The sequence below is a fragment of the Marmota flaviventris genome, chromosome 6 (genome assembly GCF_047511675.1).
Source record: "Marmota flaviventris isolate mMarFla1 chromosome 6, mMarFla1.hap1, whole genome shotgun sequence".
In the NCBI taxonomy this organism is placed as follows: domain Eukaryota; kingdom Metazoa; phylum Chordata; class Mammalia; order Rodentia; family Sciuridae; genus Marmota; species Marmota flaviventris.
The window spans coordinates 111,442,329-111,452,149 of NC_092503.1; positions in this window are offsets into that span (position 1 = coordinate 111,442,329).

Consider the following 9,821-nt stretch of genomic DNA (forward strand, 5'->3'; position numbering starts at 1 on the left):
CCAGAGACATGAAAAATTGTGCTCTATATGTGCACTATGAATTGAAATGCATAATGATATAAATAATGTCATATATAACAAATTAGATTTTAAAAAAAACCTAACTGCCCATCAATAGTGAAGTGGTTAAATGGTCTAAGGGTTGTACAGGTACCCAAAGGAAACACTGCTTGTAATGGCAAATAATCAAAACAACCTAAATGACCACCATGGGGGAATAGATAGGTAAAAGATCTACTCACTTGATATATTACTATTGGGCATCTTCGTTAACATGAGTGGATCCCAAACAGTCAACATGACAAAATTAAGTAGCAGATACATGCATCGTGACACCATTTTCTGCAAAAATTTTAAGCTCACAAAATAATGCTGTATATTATGTAAGAAAAATACAGAGGACAAGTTGCAAAGGTACATATGAACCATGTGAGAGTAGATGCCTTTGGTAAAGGGAGAAGAGTAAGGGTAAAGAAATAAAAACCATGAGGAGTATTAATCCATGGGGTCTAACACAACTAGAAAAACCAAAAGCAAACAAGTGAACAAAACCATGAAATTGCGTACCAATTACTTAGGTAAGAGTTAAAAGAAAATAATTAAGTTCAGCTACATTTTTTTTTAAAATATGGAAAGGTTTCCAAGATAAATTGTTATAGAGTGAAAAAAGCAAGTGAAAAGGGCTGGGGTTGTGGCTTAGTGGTAGAGCACTTGCCTCGCATGTGTGAGGTACTAGGTTCGATCCTTAGCACCACATTAAAAATAAATAAAGAGATTTTGTTCATCTACAACTAAAACAAAAATTTTTTAAATTAAAAAAAGTGAAAGAACAGTATGTCCAACATTCTAAAAAAACAGTAAAATAGAACTCTGTCTATATAGACACATACATGCAAATGTATAGTTTTTTAAAAGATGACCATGAAAAATGTAAACAATGATATAGGAAAATTTCCTCTAAGTTTGTAAATAATACATACAGGCAGATAGAAACTCCAGGAAAAACAAAAACAGCAAGAAAGGAACTGTAATCATAATCATCACTGCTTCTGTAATGGACAATATTTACATAGTGTTATGAACTAAATGTTTGTATTTCTTTAAAACTTATATGTTGATATCCTAAGCCCCAGTGTGATGTTATTAGGGGTTAGATCCTGCAGAAGGTAACTCAGCTTTAAATGAGGTCATGAACACAGAGCCCCAGTGATGGAGTTAGTGTCTTTTAAGAACAGAAAGCGACACCAGAACTTTCTCCCTCCCTCTGCCATGTGAGTATACAGCAAGAAGGCAGCTTTCTACAATCAGGAAAGAGGGCCTCCACAGAGAATCAAAACTGCTGGCACCTTGATCTTGTATTTCTCAGCCTACGGAACTGTGAGAGAGAGAGAAAAAAAATTCCTATTATTTAATCCAACCTGTTTATAATTTGGTATAGCAGCCTGATATGACTAAGACACATAGCTACAACAATATCTTTACATTGTGTTTAGTTGTTCATAATCAACCTATAGAAAAAGTTTAGAAGACTTAGCTGCACTGTGTTCAGCTTTGATAATGCAAAATCCAAGTGCAAATGACAGAAGGTAAAAATGAGGTGTAGAATAGCATAGGGGACTGGTTGGGGAGCTAGTATCTTCATTTTGCAAAAACCATCCAAGGCTGGTTGATACAATGAAAATAAAGGTGTAAGGATATTATTTATAGTTCTAAAAGCAACCAATACAGGAAGTAAAAGGGGCGGTGGAGGAAGTGTTAAAAATGACCTAAATTTTCATTTATAATATAACAGATTATCTAATATTATTAGCTAATATTATTATCTAATGTTATCATCTAATACTGACATAGCAAGAAATGGTAGTAATAGTATATTTAGGAACATGGATATTTATTAGTTAGGATGCCTTTGTCCCCCTAATAATCAAAATAAAATTAATTCCATTTGGATTGAATTATAAAGACATGTACTAGCTGTTATCATGAAATTTCCAGAATTAGGGCAGGTTCAAGATTGATCCAATCCGATGTTTCTGGCTCTTTTTCACTAAACTTCTCTTGGCCCTGAATGTATTTATGGGTTAACTTTAGTCTCAGGTTGACATCAAGATGCTAAAACCTAGGTTTTTTCCACATTTCCGAATCCTGGGAAAACCTGGTCTCCAGTCCCATGACGGAAAATAAAATTTCTCCTCCCTCTTCCACTTAAAGAATCTTCTGGCAGGCTGGGGTTGTAGCTCAGTGAAAGAGTGCTTGCCTTGCATATGTGAGGCATTGGGTTTTATCCTCAGCACAACATAAAAATAAAATAAAGGTATTGTGTATATCTACAACTGAAAAAAAAAATAAAAAATAAAAAAAAGAAGAATCTTCTTGCATTTTAGATCCTAACCAAAACTTAACCTATTTTCAGCTTCATTGATGGTGGGAACAACTATTCATTATAGAAATAAAACTTTGGACCATTTCTATCCTGTAGGGTGAGCTTCCTGGAGGTAGGCCAAGAAGGTGGATTCAGGAAACAGAACATGGAGATGATAAATTGAGAGAAAAAAATATAAACTTGAATTTAAACTTGTTTGCTTTAAAATGACAAAACTTATGATTTGCCATGCACTCTACACAATTCGGAAGAGAATTGTTCCTCTATTTAATCCTATAGAATTATTAATATCAGGAGAAAAACAAGGAAAAATATTTCTTTTTAAATCAAATTTTATATAAGGTAGCCATCCATATTCTAGGAAATAATAGTAGGAAAATACTCATTTGTTCTGTTTGCAAAGTGCTTTTCCATGGAAGGACCTAGAAGAACATTTAGAAATGGTGACCACATTAATCCCAGCCACATTTGTGAGGGAGAGCTCGCACTTATGTGAGACGATGTTACAGATAGCCACAAGGCCACCAAGGAAAAATAAAGTGATTGGCCAAAGATCAACTTACAGGTCCCTGGGAACAGTTTGATGAACATTTTCTTATAGGTTAATGATTTGTTTTTAAATTTTTTTTGTAGTTGTTGAGAGATTATTTATTCATATGTGGTGCTGAGAATCGAACCCAGTGCCTCACACATGCCAGGCAAGTGAGCTACCACTGAGTCCCAGCCTCAGCCCTTCTTATAGGTCAATTATAGACAATGGCTTAATACGTTTTTCTTCCTGAAGAATGGAAACAATATCTTAAGTCACCAGAATAAGATTTTCTTTAAAATACAACTTTTATTTATTTATTTTTAAAGAGAGAGAGAGAGAATTTTAATATTTATTTTTTAGTTTTCGGCAGACACAGCATCTTTGTTTGTACGTGGTGCTGAGGATCGAACCCGGGCCACACGCATGCCAGGCGAGCGCGCTACCACTTGAACCACATCCCCAGCCCCAACTTATTTATTTATATTGTGTTCATTGTGGACATTTAGGAAACTATAAGACAGAAGGAAGAAGATAAAAAGTCTCTATAACTCCACATTCTCAAAAATATCAATATAGGGGTTTTTAATTTGAACTCCATGGTCTCACAGTGGCCAATTTATGAACTTCAAGAGGTGTCTAAACTCCTGAAAAACAGGGCAAATTTGTGTAGATGTATGACTTTTTCTGAGGAAAGAGTTTACAGCCATACCAATTAAGGCACTTGATTCTAAAATGGAGACCAAGGCTGTCTAACCTAGAAAAAAAATTGTCCATTGCAAGTAGCAGCAGGCTGGAAAACCAAGTTTAAAAAAGCAGCAGATGTTTGGAGGACTGGCAGTTGCAGACCAAAGGACAGCAAGGAACCCATGGTCAGGACACTTCATCATAGCATGTGTTTACATCATAGCATGCACTTACACAAACATGCGACACAGGAGGCTGCTGCTGGAGGACACAGGGTCCTATTTGACATCAAACTTTATTTTTAATATGTAGAAGGGGCACATTCAAAAAAATAACAGAAAAAAGCATAATATAGTAAATACATAAACCATAACCACAGCAGTGTATTTTCAAGTATTAAGTACTGTATATAAATGTACTGCTAAGTTTGATATAGTTAACAGTGTATATTTTTGTTTACATCAGCATTACCATAACCTGTGATTTGTGCCTTGTACTAAGACACACAGTGACTCCAATGTGACTAGGTAATAGGAATTTGTCATCTCTATTAAAACCCTATATTACATAACACCTTCTTTGGTAGGACTATACCTTGTAGCCAAATATGATTATTCTGTGGAGAAACATGTATGTTTTCATCCTAAATGGAATAATACTATAGTCTTAAAGCAATCAGTGTGGGTCAGTATGTAATGCCAATTATGTTTGTACTAAACTTAGGAGAAAAAAAACTCAAGTTTCAGAACTTTTTGGACTTTTGAACCTGTGGATGAATGATTGTGGAGATGTAGTAGATTATTCCACTTGATAAGGGATAGTTAGAGATACAGATGTACTATGTGGTAAGCAACCATCCTAGAACCTTGAAATCATCTTTCCCAGGAATTGAAAATGTGGAAAGACCCGCATTCTAACTATCTTGATGCCATTTAGGATGAAGCCAGCCCACAATTAAGTACAGGGAAACAGAGCTAGAGAGACTGGGTCAGTCTTAGACCAGCTCTGCCCCTGGAATTTTAATGATGAGAGCCAACACATATTTCCTTATAATTTAAACAAAATTGAATTGGGGTTGTTTTGTTACTTGTCAAGAAAGCATCTACACTGATCTATTAGCTGGCAACTACATTCCTCCAAATTTCTTACCAGCCAAATCTTATCCAAGAAAGATTCTGCCAATGAAAGGCAAAAACAGAAGTTCTGGAAGGCAGAGGAGAGTCAGAAACCATCATCTTTTTCCTTGGGTGGGGAGCCAATATATAGCATTTGGTAGCAGACAGATTTCCTCAGTGGTCTCTAAAAGTGATCCCCCTAGTTTTCCCTAGTTCCCAGTTTGAGCATCAGGGGAAACTTTGGAATTCTTTGACAATCAATAATGACAAGAGAGCTTGTGGCACTTTTTCTGGACTTCCAAAAGTTAAAATAACAGCAACTTTTGAAATTGGAGTATACGATTGATGGGCATGATTTTAAAGAGAACAATTTTATTATTAATCAAGATGAGAACTGCTTTGGGTCAGAAGGAAAATATTTCAAGCTTTAACAAATTAGCTGTTTAGAATTTATTATGTAGCATGTCAGGCGCTGCTGGGGATACAATGATTAAAAAGCTGATCTGCCCTAAGAAGCCGGGCCACAGAGAACAAGTAGATTCAACTGTAGGAAACAACAAGAGCTTAAATATAAAATGTTTACTTTTTTTTTTTTTTTATAGGAGAGATGTCTAGAGGAGATAGTGCAGAGATGGACTCTACATTATCTTTCTATTATCTTTCTACTCCATTATCCTTCACTGGTGGCTTCAGTCTTGAAGGTCAGCACATGGCTCAGGATGGCTTTCTTAGCTCCAGCCATCCCTTCTTCATCTCAGGAAGCCAGAAGATAGCAGGAGGAGAGGACAAAGATCCAGATTTCCAGCTGAATCCGCTTCTCTTAAGCCATCTCCTAAGTTCCAGAGAACATTTGTCCTCATATCTCACTGATCAGAGTCTAGTCACCTTGCCATATTCGGCAAGAGAGGCTGGAAAATATAATTTCTATGTGGCTGATTGCCACTCTGAATAACTTGGGCTCTGTTACTGCAGAGTAGGAAAAAATGCATTTGGAGAGGGCAACTTCTAATATCTACGTAGGAAGTTAGAATCTACCTGGGGAAATAACAATCTGTAGGCTTGAGAAGACAATGGTATTTTGGGAAAGGTCAAGCAGGAGAGTTTGAAGGAGAAAGAGAAAGTGCCAGTAAAACCAGGATTTGAACTCCCTTTTGAGGATGACTAGAATTCATCAGCACAAGATACTGGGATGGACATCCCAACAAGAGGGATACACCTTGAGCGGAGTCCAGAATCTAGATTAGTTGTGGGCAGGAGAACAACTAGGTGGACCAGACATTTGGGCCCAGATGTCTTAGGCTGGAGGAGAGGGAATATTGAATAATTAAAAAAAAAAAAGTCACCCCAAACAAAAGCTCTAAGATCTCTCTTCCAAGATAAAACAGGAGTACTAAATTGGCTTCCCTGTCACTAGAATTGACACACCTTTTCTCTACCCTATTCATACCAGCAGAAATCCATTCCAACGACTTGTCTTAATTTTGGATTATCCAAAATAGCACAAAGAATGTAACCAGCAAATATATGACAACAGTAATAAAAATAAATGCATGTGAAGCCTAAGACCACAGTCCCAGGCTATTATTCATTAAAGGGTGTGTGTGGTGGGGGTTAGGGGGCTACAAATAGAGGGTTCTGGGTCCCTTTCCTAAATATTAATTGTTTATTTCATGTTTCTTCTCTGATCTAAACAGACCTTAAACTGCCCCTTCTTAATATGCTCCCATAAAGGATTATAAACCAGAAAGGAGGTTGGTTTAAACAAAGTAATCAGAAAGTAAGCAATCTTCTTCTCTTTCTCTCTGGCTCGCAGCTTGTTTTGTCTGTTAGGGAACTTTCCTCTTCAGTGCATAGACCTCAAGGTCAAATAGAGGTCACTCTCTGCTTTTTGAGGTATGGGTGCTTTCACATTATTTGCTCATTTTTATTGCTGAGAATAACCATCCATTTGTCCAAATAACTAGGACCTCCCCCCATCAAGACTGGAGGGTGGACACTGGGAGAGGGCTTAATCTCATTCAACACAAAGCAAACAAGTTCAAATCTCATTAAATGTCGGACAAACGCAGCAAGAATACAAACATTTCCAATTTAGAAAAGGAAGATGGAAATGTGACATAGAAATATTCTAATCATTTAGTAGAATAAATCGTACCAACATGATACTAAAACTGTCAACTTGGTGGAAAAAAGGATAAAACTCCATTAATAATACAACAGCAATGCTTACTTTTTCACATGAGGAAAATTCCATTACAACAAACAGCCCAGGGCTTTCAAATTGCTTTTGTTCAAGATCAGTTATAAAGAATATATTGCTAGCAATGATATTTTGGATCCAAAGATGAAACCTAGCTGATTTTTTAGAGAGAACTAGCAGAGATGGGATAGTTGCCCACAGGGTGGGTGTGTGAATGACCTCTTTTATGTAAAATTTTAAAATGTAAACCTTTCGAGTGGGTGCACAGTTTGGTCAGCCAAAGACAGGCTGGAATTCAAACCTACTTTCCCCTCAGACCTGGCACAAATGACAACCTTTGTAGAGACCTCAGTTGCACAAAATTGTAAGGCTTATTTATAAATTGTTTCTCTGAAATATTTTTTTCTTGTGTCTCACCCTATGCAGACTTTTCAGTTCAGATAGAATTTCCCATCTAAAAGTTTGTATTAATGCTTTCCTCTCCTGGTTTTCGAAGACCTTTAGACTCATCCTAGAAGGGTCTTATGGCTCCCCAACCCACCACTGCTCCAGCTATGCCATGGTCACATTGCATCTAACAAGACAATGCACAAGGTCTGCCAGAGGACTTTTCTTTACTCTCAGAATTCTCAACTGGCACATGATCTCCTAGGGGGCTGTCTTAGCTTGGGTTCCCTTAGAAGTATATCTTCAGACAAGGATATGGATATAAATAGTTGATTTCAGAACTGACTGTAGGAAGTACAAAGAAGGATTTAGGAATTGAGAGGAGGAAGTTGGAAATGTGGATAAAAGATGCGTTGCTGAGCAAGCTACTATTGTGGGCAACTGGAGCCCAGTCCCAGTATTCATTCACTAACTCCTGATCTTTTTTTTTTTTTACAGGGAGGGGGAGAGAGAGAGAGAGAGAGAGAGAGAGAGAGAGAGAGAGAAAGAATTTTAATATTTATTTATTTATTTTTAGTTATCGGCAGACACAACATCTTTGTTTGTATGTGGTGCTGAGGATCGAACCCGGGCCGCACACATGCCAGGCGAGCGCGCTACCGCTTGAGCCACATCCCCAGCCCAACTCCTGATCTTTTGACTGAGGATTTTTCCTGGGAGTGTAGAGTGACATGGTACCGAGCCAGAGCAGGCTCAGAGATAGAAGAAGCAATTGCTTGGGATATGAAGCTCCTGTGCACATAGAAACTTCCAGCAAAGTTGAAGGTAGACTCCCAGGTGGGCCTAGGAGCTATAGATGGGATATTGAGGACATCTCCCTCAGAAGATAGAACCACACATTAGATTCTGATATGAGGCCAGGTGGACTGTTCCCTCCTTGCATCCTTAGATGTGTTAGGGCAGAGACAGATCAAGAACCATTTGGACAGGGCTGGGTTGCGACTCAGTAGAGAGCACTTGCCTAACACGTGCAAGTTTGATCCTCAGCATCACATACAAATTAACAAATAAAATAAAGGTATTGTGCCCAACTATAACTAAAAAAATATTTAAGGGCCAGGGTTGTGGCTCAGTGGCAGAGCGCTTGCCTAGCATGAATGAGGCACTGGGTTTGATCTCCAGCACCACATAAAAATAAAATAAAATAAAGGTATTAAAAAAAAAAAGAACCATTTGGGCACTGAGTGACCCTTCAGATCTCATTCCTGCTTTTAGAATTCCTTCTCCCCCTTTCCTCTCTATCTCAGTGCCATCTAATCTTTTACATGTAACTGAATATGTAGAAAATGATTCTATTTCAGCATATTGATTTTCTCAGGGTTTGCTTTTTAGTGAACTGAAATGAAGAGACTGCTCTTAGATGGAGATGTCGGTAAGAGCAAAGAGGCTTTGACAAATTTGAGGGCAAAGAGAATTTCTATCTCAGCATGTGGCCAGTTCCTACTACCCCAGGGATGGGTAGAAGTTCTGTGCCTGGATTCTCCCAGTCACCAAGACCTGCTGATATCACTTTGTGTCAGTTGTTCTAACTTTTCCATGGTTGGGGACCCTTTTGAGAATCAAAAAATAACTATGGACTTGATCCCTATAATAATGTGCAAATACACTTGCATAAGTGCATGTGTACATTTTCATTTTCAGGGAGTCTATAGAACCCCAGAAACTCATCTGAGGACATTTTTAGTTTTTAATTTTTTTTTTTTAGTTGTTATTTTATTTATTTGTATGCAGTGCTGAGAATCGAACCCAGTGCCTCACACAGGCTAGGCAAGTGCCCTACCATTGAGCTTCAACCCCAGCTTATCATCTGGGGACATTTTTATTCTTTTTTATTAATTAAAAAAAATTTAGTTGTAGATGGACACAATACCTTTTATTTATTTATTTTTATATGGTGCTGAGGATCAAACCCAGTGCCTCACATATGCTGGGCAAGTGCTCTACCACTGAGCTCCAGCTGCAGCCCTGACATTTTTATTCTTGAACAATGGTATTGCCTGGGTGTGTCCTTTTCTACAGCCCAAATGTTTCAATTGAGCTTGCGCAGCTCCCTGACACAGTCTTTGACATGATAGAATGAACTGATGAAGAGCCAGACACTCAGGTATTTTCCCAACTGTGCTACATGCTAGCTGTCTGCCTTTGTACAAGTCTTATATTTCCTCTGTGCGTTAGTTTTATCCTCTGTTCAGTGAGGGTAAGGATAGTACTTACCTTGTTATGAGGGTCAAAGAGTTAGTAAATGTAAAACATTTGAATGTCTTAGTATGTTTTGTGCTGCTGTAACAAAATTGCTCAGACTGGGTAATTTCTAAAGCATAGAAATTAACTTTCTCACAGTTCTGGAAGCTGGAAAATCCATGCTCAAGGTGCTTACAGATTTATGACCTGGTGAGGATCTACTCTACTCCAATGATGGTGCTTTGGACAGTGTGTCCAGTGGAGGGAAGAATACCATGT